An 18,343-nucleotide genomic window follows, 5' to 3' on the forward strand; every position below is an offset into this window, starting at 1 on the left:
CTATAACTACCCAATGCAAGAAAACAATAACAACAACTCAATTAAACAATAAAGGAACATAAAACATAAATTGTATTAAAGGAAATTAAAATCAACAAGAGTGCTCATAAGCATAAAGACAACAAAATAAAGGAAATAACAAGTAAAACTAAGAAAGCAAAGATGCAGAAATAAGAAATTGCAAGGAAAACTAGATGAAAACAAGAATTAAAACCTAAATCTACGAAGAAAATTAACCTAAGAACCCTAATTCTAGAGAGAAGATGGAGTTTCTCTCTCTAGAAACTACCCTACATACTTCCTAACCTAAACTAATTGCTTCCCCTTTGTCCAATCTTAAATTTTGCATCAAATAGCCTCAGGAATGAGTTGGATTTGGGCCGGGCGGCTTAGAAATCGCCCCCAGCGTATTCACTTTAATGAGGTCACGTGCTGCTTGTGACGCATACGCATAGGTCACGTGTACGCGTCGTCTGGATTTTTCTTGTCACGCGTATGCGTCATGTCACGCATACGTGTCACCTTCGACGATGCACCTCTTCATGCGTGCGCGTCGCTCTGAATACTCCAAATGCTCATTTCTTCATGAATTCTTCACTTTGCATGCTTTTCTCTTTACTTCTTCCATCCAATACTTGCCTTATGAATTTGAAATCATTCGACAAATATATCAAGGCATCGAATAGAATTAAAGTGAATTAAATTTAGCAAATTAAAGACCTAAAAAGCATGTTTTTACTCTTAAGCACAAATTTAAGGAGAATTACAAAACCATGTTATTTCATTGAATAAATGTGAGATAAGTTAATAAAATTCCCTAAATTAAACACAAGATAAACCACAAAATTGGGTTTATCAAGTGCAAACTTAAGAAGGAAGTCCAAATTAGGTTACAGTGAGAATTGAATTTAGGTTTAATTACTCTGTTGGTCCCTATAGTTTAGCGAAATTTTCAATTAGGTCCCTATACTTTTTTTTCCTTTTAATTGGGTCCCTATATGTTAATTTTTTTTCAATTTAGTCCCTACCGTAATAAAAACATTTAAAATAACGGAATATTCTGTTAAATAAACGAATATTCTCATATTTAAAAAAAAAACTAATCAAAGATACCATTATATTTTCAAAATTTCCAAAAAACCCTTTATTATTTTGTCCCACTCCCACACTCACCCCGTCCTAACCCAATAGCCCTAACTTCTTGAGCTCCCGCTGGATCCACCATAAGGTCCCCTCTTGTGGCATCTCCTCTGCTCGGCGTCCCTCCCATGCTCGTCGCCACTAGAAGAAGGCCATTCATCCACTACCAGCAACAGTCAACAGAAAAAAGATGAATCAAGGTTGGAAGTGTTGGCGACAAATCTTGGAGCTTTGATGCTGTAACAAAAATCACTTGAGCTGTGGTTCTTTCTCCTTCAAATATCTCAGCATTCCGAACTCTCCACAAGACCCACACAGCGTTGCAATCAACGTCAGCTTTCTCTCTCCTTCTTGCCCCAAACCCATCAATGCGCACACCGCCAGCCATAGATCGGCAAAATTTTCAAATTGCTGCTGCTAGTTAATGGAGTCGAAGCCTGATTCAGCAGGGCCGCAATTAAGCAAACAGTTTCTGAAGAAGTTCTGCATCTTGAACTTAGGTAGGGGCGAAATAACCTTATTTTTCCTTACTCAGAATCTATATACACTTTTTATTTTAGAAATTTTCCTTTAGATTTGTTACAATAATACTAAATTGTTTTTTGATGTTGCTGCACCATTGACCTGTAATTTGGAGGTCTTAGCATGTACCCCCCAAAAAAAAGCTTCATACTTTCTGATGGAAACATGTATTGGACGGATACTTTTGTTTTATCTTTTTTTTTTAATTTTAATTCTAAGCTTTCATTTTGGGATTTGGACTGTGAATGCAAGCCTGAGAAATTAAGAGCTGACTAATAGTTTGAAAAAATGATAACATTTTGAGAATGGGGTTAGTCGGGATAAAGCTAAGAAAATTTCACCATTGCGGCATAGCACAGTATATTAGATTTTTCTTTTTTGTCTTTTGTGATGTTTGTTTCATCGTCATTGCAGTACTTCAATCAGATTCTGACAGTTGTGCTTGAGGTGCTGGATGATTCAGATTCCTCAATCAGAGAGCTTGCTCTTTCAATGCTTGTTGAAATGCTTAAAACCCAGGTTCTTACCCCCTTTTATGCACTCCACTTTGTTTCATTGTGCCCTTGCCTATATTGGTAAATGCAACCATACATATTTCTTTTATGGGCTTTTTGGAATATAATAAGAGGTTGTTATATCTTTCTGTTTATTCTTTCTAGAAAGATGCCATGGAAAGTTCAGTCGAAATTGTTATTGAAAAGCTGCTTAATGTAACAAAGGATAGAGTTCCTATGGTATCCAGCATTGTGATGTTCTTGTTTGTCTTCTTGTTAATTCTTCTCCTAATTTCAGCAAATTTTGTCATGTTTTCAGGTCTCAAATGAAGCAGAGCACTGCCTGAATATTGTTTTATCCCAGCATGATCCATTCAGATGTTTAAGTGTATGTATTTCTTGAATTTTTCACTTGTTGGCTTTTCTTGCTTGTAAATGTATTTCAGATGAATGGGACTTGGGTTACTTTATTAACTTAATAATGATATCAATAATTAAAATATTTCAGTTCAGGTTATTGTCCCCCTATTGGTTACTGAGGATGAGAAAACTCTTGTTACTTGCATAAATTGCTTGACAAAGGTAATGATCAAGTTTTGCTTTAAATGATGGTTTCCTATCATTGATGTCTTAAATGAATTCTACTTTGGCATACTTATTTTTTAAAGCTTCTTTCTGCTTGGACTCTTAGTAGGAGCTAGGAAGTATCCCCATCCCTATGATTTAATTTTGCTGTGAACATCGTTAGCTGTGTGCATCCAGATCATTTTGTATATACAAGCTGAAACTAAGTTGTTGCAGATTGAATGGACCAAGGATTTTGTACAGTGTGAGGATGCATTGTATTTCCTACTCACTTTTGGTTGTCGACGGCCTGCGTCACTTGGCATCAGTTGCAATGGCAAATATCATATCCAAGGGAGATGGAATATCTGTTTATGCTAGAGCAAACAGCCTTTAGGGATTTCTTTCTGATGGTTCTTGTTACCATAAGGAAAATTCATTTCTTCAATATACTTGATTTTGAGTTTTTGTCAGCCAAATTTATTCTCTTGTTTGAGGAATTATATAGAACTCAATTTTTGTAAACAATTTTAGTTATTATTTTATCAATGATTCTTGTTACCATATGCCATATGCAAGTTCTTTCATTATGTTGGTCATAATAAATACTTGAGTGATGAAAATTGAATTTTATATTATACTTATTACTACTATTTCTCTGTTTCATTTTATCCATTATTTTTTATTTTTGTATCTTCTTAAGATAATGTATTTTGAAAGTCAAAAAAATAAAGAGACAGTATTTTTGGTACAATTTGTATATAAATAAGAAAAAAAATGATAGTGATAAAATAAAAGGGATTATAGAAATATTTTTTATGTCACAATTTGTATATAAATAAGAAAAAAATGATAGTGATAAAATAAAAGGGATTATAGAAATATTTTTAATGTCGTAGAATCATTAAATAGGGATTATAGGAATATCTTTTATTGAATATTTATAATTTTTCTAAATTTTCAATTAGGTCCCTATATTTTTTTTCTTTTCAATTAGGTCCCTAGGGGTATACAAGTAATTTCACAATTTACTAACATTTTTTTAACGTTTAACGTTAACAAGGACTAAATTGAAAAAAAAAATAACGTATAGAGACCCAATTGAAAGGATAAAAAATATAGGGACCTAATTAAAAATTTTGCGAAATTATAGGACCAACACAGAGTAATTAAACCTTGAATTTACTAACACTATCAAAAAACTTAGTTGAGTATAATAGAATATGTTTGAAGTGTTAAAGTGGTGTTTGGGTGAGTGTTGTCGGTTATACTTGCGTAACAAGTAATTTATTAAATGTACCAACAATTCCAAATTATTTTTTAACGAAAATACATGGACTTTAAGAAAATACTCTTTACACTTTCAAATTGGAAATCAAATGCTTCTCAAAACATTTCAATTTTCAAGTATTCGAATTTCATGGCAATGCCATGTTCCCAATAGTTCGGTTTAAAACTGAATTAAAAAAATACATTATTTTAAAATTTTTAAAAAATATATACTTAACCAAGTTTATATCAACTTCTTATTAGGGATGAAATTTGGCATCGACTATCTAGTCGCTTGGGTCAAATTTGGTCCAGTTTTAATATGATTTGGTCAAACTTGAAATTTAAAATACTAATTTAAATTGATAGAGTGATTAGTTTATTTATTCGCTTAAGTAAATGTCGGAGGTTTGAATTGCGCCTTGTTATATAGCAACTCATTAGTTAACAACAAACCCTTAAATAAAATTCAAGTTTACAATAAATTAATTCTTAACCTGCTGAATTCGAAAATATCATTAAAAGCCAAAAAAAAAAATTTCTCAAAACTTATAAAATTGATTTGGCTATATCATTCAATCAGATAAGGGCCAAAGTTCTAGTCATGCACCTCAGCGTTTTTCATCCAGTATAATTATAACTCAAAAACGATAAAATTTCCTCGAGCCTAGAGATAGATTAGAATCTCATAAATAGATCCATAAATATTTGGTTAAATTGCTCCGTTAATCTATATAATGTTACTAAATTTGTAATTAAATTTTTACACTTTAAAACTTTTTAATTGAATTCCTACATCTTTTTTAAATTTATTATCACATTTTTACCATCTATAAAAATATTTAATTTTACAAAATATGATAAAGTATATTCACTAGTGATGTGAATGGATAAAAACATCTTTGTAACATTTACAATTAATAGGAATCTAATCAATAATTTAGAATTAGTATAAAATCCCAATTAAAAATTTTTAAAATGTAAAGATCTAATTACAATTTTAAAAAAATATAAGTTGTATTTAGTTATTATCTCAAAAAAATAGAGACATAGAGACAAAGATACAAAAATAAATAAACAACAAGGATACAAATTTTATAACATATTTAATGATAATGCATAAGATATATCTACTTAATTCAAAAATCAATTTTACCTCCAAATTAAACCAAAACAACCTCAACAATAGTGCCACCACCCTACCACTAATTTCCACTGTCATCACTATCATCATTAATGATTTTTCAATCTTATCTCAAATCATTAAAATTAATAACTCCAATTCAAATATCACTTAAAGAATTTAAATTAAAAACTAACAAATAAAATAATTAAAAAAAAAAATAGAAATATATTTGAGAGGGAGGGTAAAAATTTGTTGACACAATAGAAGTGAGGCAAATGACGAGAAGGAGGACAACGGTGTTGACAGAGGATGACGTAAAGGCAAATGGCATTAAGAAACGGCAGTGTTGGATGACCTTCTTTGTATATGCTATTACGGTGGCATCAGATTTGTGATGACAGTTGACAATTCCAGTCACCAACTCTTCATTTATCATCACTAGACAAAAGCAAAGACAAAGACGAAGGAGATATAATAGAAAAAATAACATTGTCAGAGACAGCATGCCGAAGAGGAGAGAATGAAGGAGAGTTCTAGAGAGAGACGTTGACTTTGGGGATAAACACAAAGTGCTTCATATCTGTAATTACTCGATAAAACTGAAATGGTGGAGGACGAGAATGCAACAGATTTAGAGAAGATAAAGGATTGAAATATAATAACAACGAAAATGAGTGGAGGGAGGAGAAGAGAAGAGAAGAAGAACGTTAATGTGAGAAATCCTAATCTAATGTGTAAAACCTAAAACTAAAAAGAATGAAAGATGAAAGAGAGAGTAGTCAGTAGTACTGAGTGGCGATAGAGAGAGCGCTTTTTCTTTTGGCACTGATTTTGATGAATTCGTGACTCCTTACTATCCTTCTAGCATTTAACGCCGGTTTTCTGACGTTTAGTGCCGGGACTCCCACACAAAATGGTAAGTGGGACGTGGTTTGGCGTTTAGTGCTCAGAACGTTTAGCGCCGTGAGTCCAGAGATTAATTATAACATTCTGCATTTTTTAAAATTAAATAATTAGTTATTTATAAGTTATTATATTATATTCAAATTTTGTTTTTAAAAAAATTATTTTACCAAAAATAACTAACTAAAATGTTATGGTTATTAAAGATTAATTAAAGCATGACTTATTCTATTAGCTTAAATTATTTATTAAAAACTATTTTAATAAATAAAAATTTAAATTAATTATTATTATTATTATTATTATTATTATTATTATTATTATTATTATTATTATTATTATTATTTCCTTAGTTTAAATCATATTTGGCCGAAGCCATTAGCAAAAGGAAAAGAAAGAAGCCTAGCTTATATGAATACACATATATATACTATAAACATGACATATATATATTATAAACATGACACATCATTAACTTAGATAAGCACTAAAACTTTCTTCATGCTCAATTAAAACCACCGAAGCCAAGAACCAAGAGAAAGAAAGAACGTGAAACCATGGATGCTTCCATGGAACCGTGACCATCACTAAAGCTTCTGGCTTCGATTTTTGAAATTCGTAATTTTAATAAAAAAATTTAATCCAATAAAAGTATTTGTATCCTTTTTCTTTATATGTTGGCGTTATTTTTATTTGGTAGAAGTTGACGGTGACGTAGCTCTTCTTTTCATTTGAGTTCGGCCAATTGAAATTTTAGGAGACACAGGCGATTTCTGACGTTTTCTTCTTCAGCAGTTCGGTCAAAAAAATTTTTTCAAAATCTGTGTTGACTTTGATTTCGTACGGAAGTAGGGAATTTATTTTTAAACTTAAATATTTTAATTTAAAAATACCTAAAAAATTTATTGAATAATTACAAATAATTCATAAGTGTGTAGTATTACTAATTGATGAGGATTTGTTGATTTGTGGTTGTGAATGGTGTTTAATTGGTGTTGTTTGTTAAATTGAAACATGAATTGAATTTGGATTGAGATTGTGTTGTTGCTGAAATTTTTAGTCAGGTTAATTTCTTGGTTTGATTGTTTATCTTAGATTTATTTGATGATAGTGGGCGCTGTTGCAAGCTGGATTGGGAATTGTTGTTAATTGAATATGCTAGCTTGATTGGATATTGTTGTATTGAATGTTAAAGTGAACCGTTGGTTACTAAACTGAAATAAAGTAGGTTGATTATTGAGAAAATGATGGAGTCTGGAGGAGTGTTGAAGTCTAATTTTTAAGAGGATGTTTTGTCCGAGTTTTTGTAAAGGTATACAAAAAAGTGATTTTGTTTTGAAAATCTGATTTAAATATGTATTTACGTTAAGAAGCAAACTTTGTATTAAAAATCTGATTTACAGGCTTATTTCTTAAAATGATTTGGCATTGGATTTGGAATGTCTGATTTATCAAGGATGATCTTTGAGAATAAAAAATGATTTAGTTGGGATCCTGGAAGGGTGACATAGTCCGAATTTTAGAGGAAATGCTGCTAAAATTTTTATAGAACTCTAAAACTTTATTTAAAGTGTTATTTAAAAATAAATTTGATTTAAGAATATTATTTGATTTCTATTTATTACGAATAGAGTTTTGTTTTCAATTCAGTTTATTAAGAAAAGTATAATGTTTTAGATTCAATTTTTCAAGAAGAGATTTTGCTTTAAGTTATGTGTTGAGTTCGGTATGATAAAAAAAAGAAAAGAAGAAGAAGGAAAAGTAAAAGAAAGAGAGATAATGAAAAGAATCTCTGCCACAAGAGAGCAGAGAACAAAGATTAAAGGCATATATTAATTAAAGGAATGTCTGCCACAGGAGAGCAGATGTGACATTGTTTGGGCCTTAGTGTCAAATGTAAAGTGGGGACGCCCACACACTGAGAACTGTTTTCCATATGTACGCTTATTGATTTGGAAAGTCACACTGTATGCGGCATAACCGTATGACTTAAAGTCACACTGTATGCGGCCTAGCCGTACGACTTATAAGCACACTGTATGCATCTGAAAAGCCGTATTTGGGATTTGTGTTCAGGTAATGTTGGGAGCGGGTAGGCAACCGACACATGAGCTCATGGCCTGCGTTAGGGAAAGACATGCATCATGTTGTTTGCACATTTGCATTTGATTGCGCTTGCTTATCTTATTTCTTTGTGATTGTGATGTTTGTCTTGTTGTGAATGCTTGTACATTGAATTGAATCTCTTGCTTGTACTATTTGTTTGTGAATGTATTAAAGTGATTACAAATTGATATTTGACTGAGGATTAACTATGTGGCTGAGAGATGGGTAATGTGACTAGTTTTTATATTTAAAACTTGTTTTGAGTTTAGAGATTTTAAAAAGAGGTAATTAGTTAGCTAAAGTAGAACCAAGAGTATTTTCAAAGGGTTTGATAAAAATATAGTTTTATTGAGTAAAGTTAATTATTTGCACTTTATTTCATTACTTTTACGGCATTCCCATTCCCTGCTGAGAACGTGCGGTTTGTTCTCACCCCAAAATTTTCCACCCTTTCAGTGACACAGGTTCGAAGACTCAGCTTGAAACTGCAGACGGTTATTAGTTTTATTTGAGTTAAGTTATAAGTTGAGTTGCTTTTATAGAATTTCCTCACCTTTGTTATTTTAGATTTTATTTTATACAGAAGGATAGGAATTGTATTCGAGTTTTATATTGAATTTATTTGCATAGCACTTATTATTATTAGTAATTATGTGAATATTAGTGTTTGAAGATCTCTTGATATGTGATTTTAGTTAATAAAAACAAGATTTTTTTCTGGAATTTTCTCAAAAACTTAAACGTGATATCGATGTAAAGGCTCAATAGTAAATTTATAATAAAGGAAATCAGGTCCGTAATGCGTTACTTTTGGTACGATCATAACATGCTAAAAGTTAGGATGTTACATTAATCATAGACTATTATATATCGTTGGAAAGCTCTAGAAGTTAGCTTTCTAGTGCCATTGATACTGTGTGAATTGCTACTCTATAGCCCAAGTTATGCTCATTGGAGTGTGAAGAGGTCTGGGTTGACAGCATCCATAAATTCTTTCTACACTTGTCTTCAATTCTTGGTTCCTCCTTGTGCTTTTGCTTCTCTTTTCCTAACATTTTTCTTCAAGAATAATGAAACTAAGAAAATCAAAGTGCTAATAAAAGAACTTTGAAAATCATATGATTATCAAGCAAAAGTCATAACTTTTCTATAAGAAATTCCAATGAAAAGTACTTAAGATACTCATGCATCAGTGATAGATCTCCATGATTGGGGCCGGTAGGGGGTGTAGTTCGTGAACTTTCCCACCTTGGGTGGCCGACTAGGGGCAGTGGGTTTGAAGTGCTCTTTTGGGGTGTCTTTGGGCAGGGGGTTACCTCGAGGTGTCGTGCGGCCATTTATTGGATGCCATGACTTGGCTTACCTCTTCGTCGTTCTTGTATTCCCTAGTGTAACAACCCTGATTTTCGAGTACGTGAGATCTTTTCTGAAAGTACGGATTTCTCCTGAAGATTAGTAAGGGGAGAACCTCTGATATATCATCAAGTATCTCAATCCTCATTATCATTATATCATCTTTAAGTTAGAACCTTTTATGAGGCAAGCTCGATAACGCAGTCACGAAGAACCTAGTTTTGAACCGTATCGGTTAGGAGTTTTGATTCTGTTTTTTGTAAATAGTCTCAGTTTGACGAACCGGACTCGATTCATGAGAGAAGAGGGATAATAGGATAATATTATCATTATATGAGTATTAGAAGCTTCTTGAATAATATTATAAGGTTATCTCGTTAGTTTTAGTTAAAAACAGAAAATCGGTTTAACCGGGTTCACAGTTTACTGGTGCAGCTTAGCACCAGCACTCTCTGATGACTTTAGCAATGCTAAGACCTCATTATACATGTTTTACTCTCATAATAAATATGTTACTAGTGTCATTTATGCTAGTAGCTCAGAAAATAATTTTTAGAGATGTTTTCACAAGTGTTTCGATACATCTAGTTTTAGTAGTTATACACCTGAGATATTTTAATATTATTTTAACCCACCTCCAAGCCAACCAATCACAACTCACCCTAAACCCCCAAAAGCCCCAAGGCTGGTTCATTTTCTCCTTGTGGCCGAAATTTCCAAGAGAGAAAAAGAGAGAAAAGTTCTTAGTTCCAAATCTTCAAAGCTTGATTTCTGCTGAACTAAAACTTAAATCAAAATTTCAATCCAACCAAAATTATCCTCTCTTCTTTCTCTACATGATCATATGACTTATCAAGGTTGGAATCAAGGTGAGTTGGCTGCACCATCTCCCTTTTGATTCGGTTTCAAGGAAACATGCTTAAATATGTGTTTTCTTGATGTTCTTCCTTAGGAATCATGCTTAACTTGACTTGAAGGCCAAGAAACATGAATTTCTAGCAAGTATAAGGTTAGAAATCACTTCCTAACATGCTGAGTGATATTTGGTTAGTTGAGGGTTTTTGGATTTAAAGTTGTTCTTGATGTGATTTAGGAGGAAAAAGTGCTTAAGGACCACCTGAAAGTATAACCAAATTTGGAGCAGCAAAACTAGGTAGGGTTTGACGAATTCAATCTTGATTGATTGTGTTTGGGTTGTGTAATTATGATATAGTTTGGATGTACTTGAAATTGATGATTTATATGAGTGATTCTTGTTGAGATTTTGGTGCAAATTTCATGAAATTTGATGAAATTCAAGCTTTGAGTTTGTGTTCTTGGAGCTGCTGGAAAAACGAATCCTAGAGCTTAAATTGGGGTTCAATTTGTGTTGAAATCATGTGGAAAAGATGGGGTTTTGGTGGCTGCAAATTTATTATGAATTATGGTAAAAATCGGTTGCTGAAAAGACTGAAAAACGGGTAAAAAACAGAGAAAGAATCTGAAGAATTTATGAAGAACATGAAAAACACTTTGAGTGTGATGAAGAACAATGAAGAACAGGCTTTAGATCTTTAAAAGGGCAAGGAAGTAAAATTTTTTGTGTTTAAGGGGTTATTTGGTAATTTTTTAAAGTTAGGGTGGTTAAAGTAGAAATATTAAAAGTTACGAGTGGTAAAAAGTGAATTTTAAAGGTTAAAAATTAAAGTGGGGTAATTTTCGAAAATTTAATGATAAAATAATAAATAATAATATTTAATTAAAAATAATATTTTAATAAAAATAATAAAATAATACGAAAAAGACTGTTTTCTGTAAAAGCTTTAAAAAGACAACTTTAAGCACAGAATCTCATAATTCCTTTCATAAAACACTTAGAGAGTGGTAAGAACATATTAGTGAGGCAAAGATAAAAGAAAGATAAAAAGTTGAAGAAAAGATAAAAATCAAAGAAAAAGTCTGTAAAGTATTAATGACAGAAAAACAGACAGAGACTAGCGAACGAACTAGGGCAACATAGTTAGTCCTTGAATTACGACTAGGGTTAGGTATTGTATGAAAAGTTAAACTGTTTCAGTATAGACTTAATGAACCTATACTTGGGGCAGGCTAACTATTCATACCGAAATTTACATAAGCTTTAAATACTAACGTTAAACAGAGAAATCAGAGTAGAGTAAAAAGATACTAAGAAAAGAGTAATTAGAGCAGAGTAAAGAGACAAACAGAAAAAGTAATATGATAAAGAGCAGAGGACCTATTGAGAGGTCATTTTTTGCATTAAGGCAACCCCAGAGATATCTATATGTTCATCTGCTGCATTGTGGCAGTCAGATAGATGGTGGTGCGACCACTGAGAACGCTTTCCTGCGGTACAGATCCATATTTTATTTCTGTAAGGTAGAGGGGTTATTTCCTGCTACAGAAGTACCGTGACCACCTGTTCCATTTCTGTAGTGGCAGAGGGGTTATTTTCTGTATACAGAAGGTGTGTCGGCATACATTCCTGCAGTGGCAGATGTGTTATTTTCTGCGTGCAGTAGACCCTATGGTGGCAGAGGAATTATTTCCTGTATACAGAGGTATAGCCAATAGGAAAGCCATATCCGGCTAGTAATGCTGGGTTACGTCGGGAGCGGGTAGAAACCAACAGATGAGCTCATTACCTGCACTAGGGCTAGACATGCATCATTCTTGTCTGCACATTATTCTCTGTTGCTTTTCTTCTTGTGTGTATGATCTATTGCTCTATGTTTGTCTGTGTGTATACTTCTGCTTTTCCATATCCTATTATTTTCCTGCTAATCAACGCTGAATAAATGAATGTAACTAATAACCCCGGCCCTACTAAGGACTCCCCAGTTCTTACCCCTTTCTCTCCCTTCCTCCCCTTCAGATGGAGACGGGCGTGATATTTTATGAGTTCGAGGACCCTTACGTCTACGAGGACCCAGTACATCACAGTTACTTCATTATGGGATTGGAGCCTCGTATTAGACGATATGCGTTACCTAATCGAGCTTTTTAACATCCTCTGTCTAGCCCGCATTTTTGACCCTGGCGCTCTTTACGACTTTCTCTTATCCTGGTTACACCCTGACGCACCTGGACATCCTTTTCCTGATGGTCTCGGACACCCAATACTAGCTCAACTCTTGAATGAGGCAGCACCTGAACCTATCTTTCCTGATGAGCCTGAGTTAGTTGGAGAGTACGTACCTATGATTCCACCAGAGTGGGACTTTCTCCCTGAGTCGATCCCTAACTTTCCACAGCCTGATGCGCCGACACTACCGGACGACGGGTAGCTCCTATATATGCGAACGGACCTGTGCTCACGAATGGTTTTGTACATAGTGACAGTAGTGCTTCTGGTGGTTCTGAGAGTATAGTTGTAGTTACGGACGAGGAGGAGGATGAGGATCCTGAGATAGAGATAGAGCAGGATGAGGAGATGGGCGAGCCTCATGACGATCTTCCGAACGGCCATGTGTATATATAGTCTGACAGCAGTAGGGGCATTCTTTTGATGACACTCTAGTCTGACATTATCAGTTAGTTCGTCTCTCACCTGTGTTAGTACACCCGAGAGCTAGGAGCTATATAGTGGTTAGGCTAGCCTGGGCGCCAGTTTAGCGCCTTTTTGTATGGGCCAGGCCCTGGGAGTGTCGTATATATACTAACTACGTAGGATGACGAGGATGTAAACTGACTTGATCTTTTGTGAACGCTACATATTTTGTTATAGTGTACATGATGTATATTATCAGCTGTGTTTCTATGTTTCTTTATACTTCCTTATTATTTCTATCAGTGTGTGCTTATTTATTTTACTCCCTCACTCGCAACGATATACGTTAAAAAAAAGTTACTCGTAAAATTGGCAACGTTCTAACAAGGAACAGGCTCATATATTAAATAATAGTTAATAATTGAGAAGGACAAGTTAGTAACACTTAGCTTCTTGTATGACCATGGCATACTGGGAGTTGGATCGTTACAATTTGGTATCAGAGCAGTTCGTTCCCAATAGAGCCTGGGGAGTGGACTGACTATGCTTCATTGTATACTCTGTTTGTGTGTCTCATGCTGTTAGGGTATCTTCAAGATACATTTGGCATGAATGTCTATGAGTTCTTATTTTGGGAATGTTCGTGCCTAACTTGAGATATTAAGACTGATCACCTTAATATTGATTGTTTGGTGCAGATAGGACCTTAATGACTGCGAATATGCATAGTTTAACCGAGTTTCGAATGACGAATCGATGCGAGGTACAGCTATCCTCATAGCTGTTATGATCTCCATGGCTATGGCTATGTTAGATTTAGATACTGTAAGGAATGAACGCTTGTTTCACTTGTGGGAACCTGGACACTTGGCGAGGAATTGCCCAAAAAGATCTGCTCGGAATCCAGTACGAACCCAACAACAAGGTCGAGTATTTGCTATGACTGCTAATGATGCTATGCAATCAGATGCCCTGATCCAAGGTCAGTGTTATGTCAAGAATCGATTTCTAACTGTGCTGTATGATTCGGGTGCATCGCATTGCTTTATTTCTTTAACTGTTGCTCGTGAGTTGGGATTAGATTTCTCTGAATTAAACTTTGATTTAATTGTCCATACACCTGCATCCCAAAATACGTTAACCAGTTTAGTGTGCCTGCAAGTACCATTTGCTATTAGGGATAGGACTTTTATACATGAATTAATTTGTTTGCCTCTATGTGGTTTAGAAGTTATTCTATGATTAGATTGGTTATCTAAGTATCATGTTTTCCTTAACTGCTTTGAAAGAACTGCTGTTATTCCGTCTGATAGTTTAGATATTAAAGCATTTCTATCCCATACTTTATATCTGAATTCTGTAAGAGTTACCTTAGACGGGAGTGATTGTGAGAGGTATGTTCTGTTAGTGGCTAGCTCGAATGACAGTGAATTAAGCCTAGAATGGATTCGAGTGGTAAAGGAATTTCCTGATGTTTTCCCGGACAACATACCTGAGTTTTCTCCTCAGCGAGAGATAGAGTTCAGCATTGATCTTGTACCTGGAACCGGACCAATTTTCATAGCACCGTACCGGATGTCACCACTGGAACTGGCAGAGTTGAAGAAGTAGTTGGATGAGTTATTTGAAAAGAAATTTATTCGTCCCAATGCGTCACCATGGGGAGCTCCAGTATTATTTGTAAAAAAGAAGGACGGTGGAATGAGGCTCTGCGTGGATTACCGACAGCTAAATAAAGTCACTATCAAGAACAAGTATCCACTTCCACGGATTGATGATTTGATGGATCAGTTAAAAGGTGCAACTGTGTTCTCGAAGATTGACTTGCGATCAGGTTATCACCAAATTTGAGTAAGCGAGCCAGATATACCAAAGACTGTGTTCAAGACTCAGAAATGATGACGATGCTGAGACGTGTGGGAGTAGAAGAACCAAAAGCTGTAAGACAAGATCGTAGCGGTCTCTGGAGATACAAGAATAGAATTTGTGTGCCTAATTCTAAAGAATTGCGACAAAGGATTCTTGCAGAAGCTCATCAAAGCAGATTTTCTATGCATCCTGGAGTGACAAAGATGTATCAAGATATGAAACAAATATTTTGGTGGCCGGGCTTAAGGAAAAAAGTAGCTGACTATGTCTCAAAATGTTTAACCTGCCAGAAGGTGAAGGTGGAACATCAGAAACTGTCAAGAACCCTGCAACCTTTAGAAATACCATAATGGAAATGGGAGCAGATCACCATGGATTTTGTCACGGAATTGCCAAGAACCTCAACAGGACATGATGCCATCTGGATAATTGTCGACAGATTGACAAAATCGGCGCATTTCCTTCCAATTCGAGTTGACTATACATTAGAAAGGCTGGCACGGATATATATTCAAGAAATCATACGATTGCATGGGATACCTTCGTCAATTGTCTCAGATCGAGATCTGAGGTTTACTTCTAGATTCTGGGGAGCTTTTCAAAAATCATTGGGGACAGAACTGCACATGAGTATAGCATACCATCCTCAGACAGACGGACAATCAGAGCAGACAATCCAGACATTAGAGGACATGCTAAGATCTTGTGTGATGGATAACCAAGGCAGTTGGGATAAGTATTTGCCGTTGATCGAATTCGTCTACAATAACAGCTACCAACAAAGTATCGGGATGGCACCTTATGAAGCTCTCTACGGAAGAAGATGTCAGACACCATTGTGTTGGAATGACGATAGAGAAGCTAGTGTCTTAGGTCCATACTTAGTGCAAGAAACTACTGAGAAGATAAAGGGGATTCGTCAGAAGATCCAGACAGCACAAAGCCGTCAAAAGAGCTATGCCGATAATAGACGTAGACCCTTAGAGTTCAGTGAGGGAGATCATGTCTTTCTAAAAGTAACTCCAACTACTGGAATAGGTAGAGCCCTTAAGACTAAAAAGCTTAACCCTCGATACATAGGACCTTTCCAAATACTTAAAAGAGTTGGTCCAGTAGCTTATCAAGTAGCCCTTCCTCCATACCTGTCAAATCTTCATGATGTTTTTTATGTCTCGCAACTTAAGAAATATATTCCCGACGAGAGTCAGGTTCTACAATCGAAAACAGTACAGTTACGAAATTATTTGACATATGAAACATCACTGGTTCAGATCGTAGAAAGAAGTGATAAGCAACTAAGAGGCAAAACTGTTCGCTTAGTTAAAGTAGCATGGGGACAAAGAGAAGAAGAAGAGCACACTTGAGAACTAGAAGATAAGATGAAAGATTATTACCCACGTCCGTTCTCAGGTAATTGAAATTTTGAGGATAAAATTTTCTTTCAGGAGAGTAGAATGTAACAACCCTGATTTTCGAGTACGTGAGATCTTTTCTGAAAGTACGGATTTCTCCGGAAGATCATTTAGGGGAGAAACTCTTATATATCATCAAGTATCTCAATCCTCATTGTCATTATATCATCTTTAAGTTAGAACCTTTTATGAGGCAAGCTCGATAACGCAGTCACGAAGAACCTAGTTTTGAACCGTATCGGTTAGGAGTTTTGATTTTGTTTTTCGTAAATAGTCTCAGTTTGACAAACCGAACTTGATTCATGAGAGAAGAGGGATAATAGGATAATATTATCATTATATGAGTATTAGAAGCTTCTTGAATAATATTATAAGGTTATCTAGTCAGTTTTAGTTAAAAACAGAAAATCGGTTTAACCGGGTTCACAGTTTACTGGTGTAGCTTAGCACCAGCACTCTTTGATGACTTTAGCAATGCTAAGGACTCATTATACATGTTTTACTCTCATAATAAATATGTTACTAGTGTCATTTATGCTAGTAGCTCAGAAAATAATTTTTAGAGATGTTTTCACAAGTGTTCCGATACATCTAGTTTTAGTAGTTATACACCTGAGATATTTTAATATTATTTTAACCCACCTCCAAGCCAACTAATCACAACTCACCCTAAACCCCCAAAAGCCCCAAGGCTGGTTCATTTTCTCCTTGTGGCCGAAATTTTCAAGAGAGAAAAAGAGAGAAAAGTTCTTAGTTCCAAATCTTCAAAGCTTGATTTATGCTGAACTAAAACTCAAATCAAAATTCCAATCTAACTAAAATGATCCTCTCTTCTTTCTCTACATGATCATATGACATATCAAGGCTGGAATCAAGGTGAGTTGGCTGCACCATCTTCCTTTTGATTCGGTTTCAAGGAAACATGCTTAAATATGCATTTTCTTGATGTTCTTCCTTAGGAATCATGCTTAACTTGACATTAGGGCCAAGAAACATGAATTTCTAGCAAGTATAAGGTTAGAAATAACTTTCTAACATGCTAAGTGAGATTTGGTTAGTTGAGGGTTTTTGAATTTAAAGTTGTTCTTGATGTGATTTAGGCGGAAAAAGTGCTTAAGGACCACCTGAAAGTATAACCGAATTTGGAGCAGCAAAACCAGGTAGGGTTTGACGAATTCAATCTTGACTGATTGTGTTTGAGTTGTGTAATTATGATATGGTTTGGCTGTGCTTGAAATTGATGATTTATATGAGTGATTGTTGTTGATATTTTGGTGCAAATTTGATGAAATTTGATGAAATTCAAGTTTTGAGTTTGTGTTCTTGGAGCTGCTGGAAAATGAACCCTAGAGCTTAAATTGGGGTTTAATTTTTTTGTTGAAATCATGTGGAAAAGATGGGGTTTTGGTGGCTACAAATTTATTATGAATTATGGTAAAAATCGATTGTTGAAAAGACTGAAAAACGGGTAAAAAACAGAGAAAGAATCTGAAAAATTTATGAAGAACATGAAGAACACTTTGAGTGTGATGAAGAAAAATGAAGAACAGGCTTTAGATCTTTAAAAGGGCAAGGAAGTAAAATTTTTGGTGTTTAAGGGGTTATTTGATAATTTCTAAAAGTTAAGGTGGTTAAAGTAGAAATATTAAAAGTTACGGGTGGTAAAAAGTGAATTTTAAAGGTTAAAAGTTAAAGTGGGGTAATTTTAAAAAATTTAATGATAAAATAATAAATAATAATAAACTATTAAATAATAATATTTAATTAAAAATAATATTTTAATAAAAATAATAAAATAATGCAGAAAAGACAGTTTTCTATAAAAGCTTTAGAAAGACAACTTTAAGCGCAGAATCTCATAATTACTTCATAAAACACTTAGGGAGTGGTAAGAACATATTACTGAGGCAAAGATAAAAGAAAGATAAAAAGTTGAAGAAAAGATAAAAATCGAAGAAAAAGTCTGTAAAGTATTAATGACAGAAAAACAGACAGAGACTAGCGAACGAACTAGGGCAACATAGTTTGTCCTTGAATTACGACTAGGGTTAGGTATTGTATAAAAAGTTAAACTGTTTCAGTATAGACTTAATGA

This window comes from Arachis hypogaea, chromosome 15, assembly GCF_003086295.3.
Source record: "Arachis hypogaea cultivar Tifrunner chromosome 15, arahy.Tifrunner.gnm2.J5K5, whole genome shotgun sequence".
Classification (NCBI taxonomy): Eukaryota; Viridiplantae; Streptophyta; class Magnoliopsida; order Fabales; family Fabaceae; genus Arachis; species Arachis hypogaea.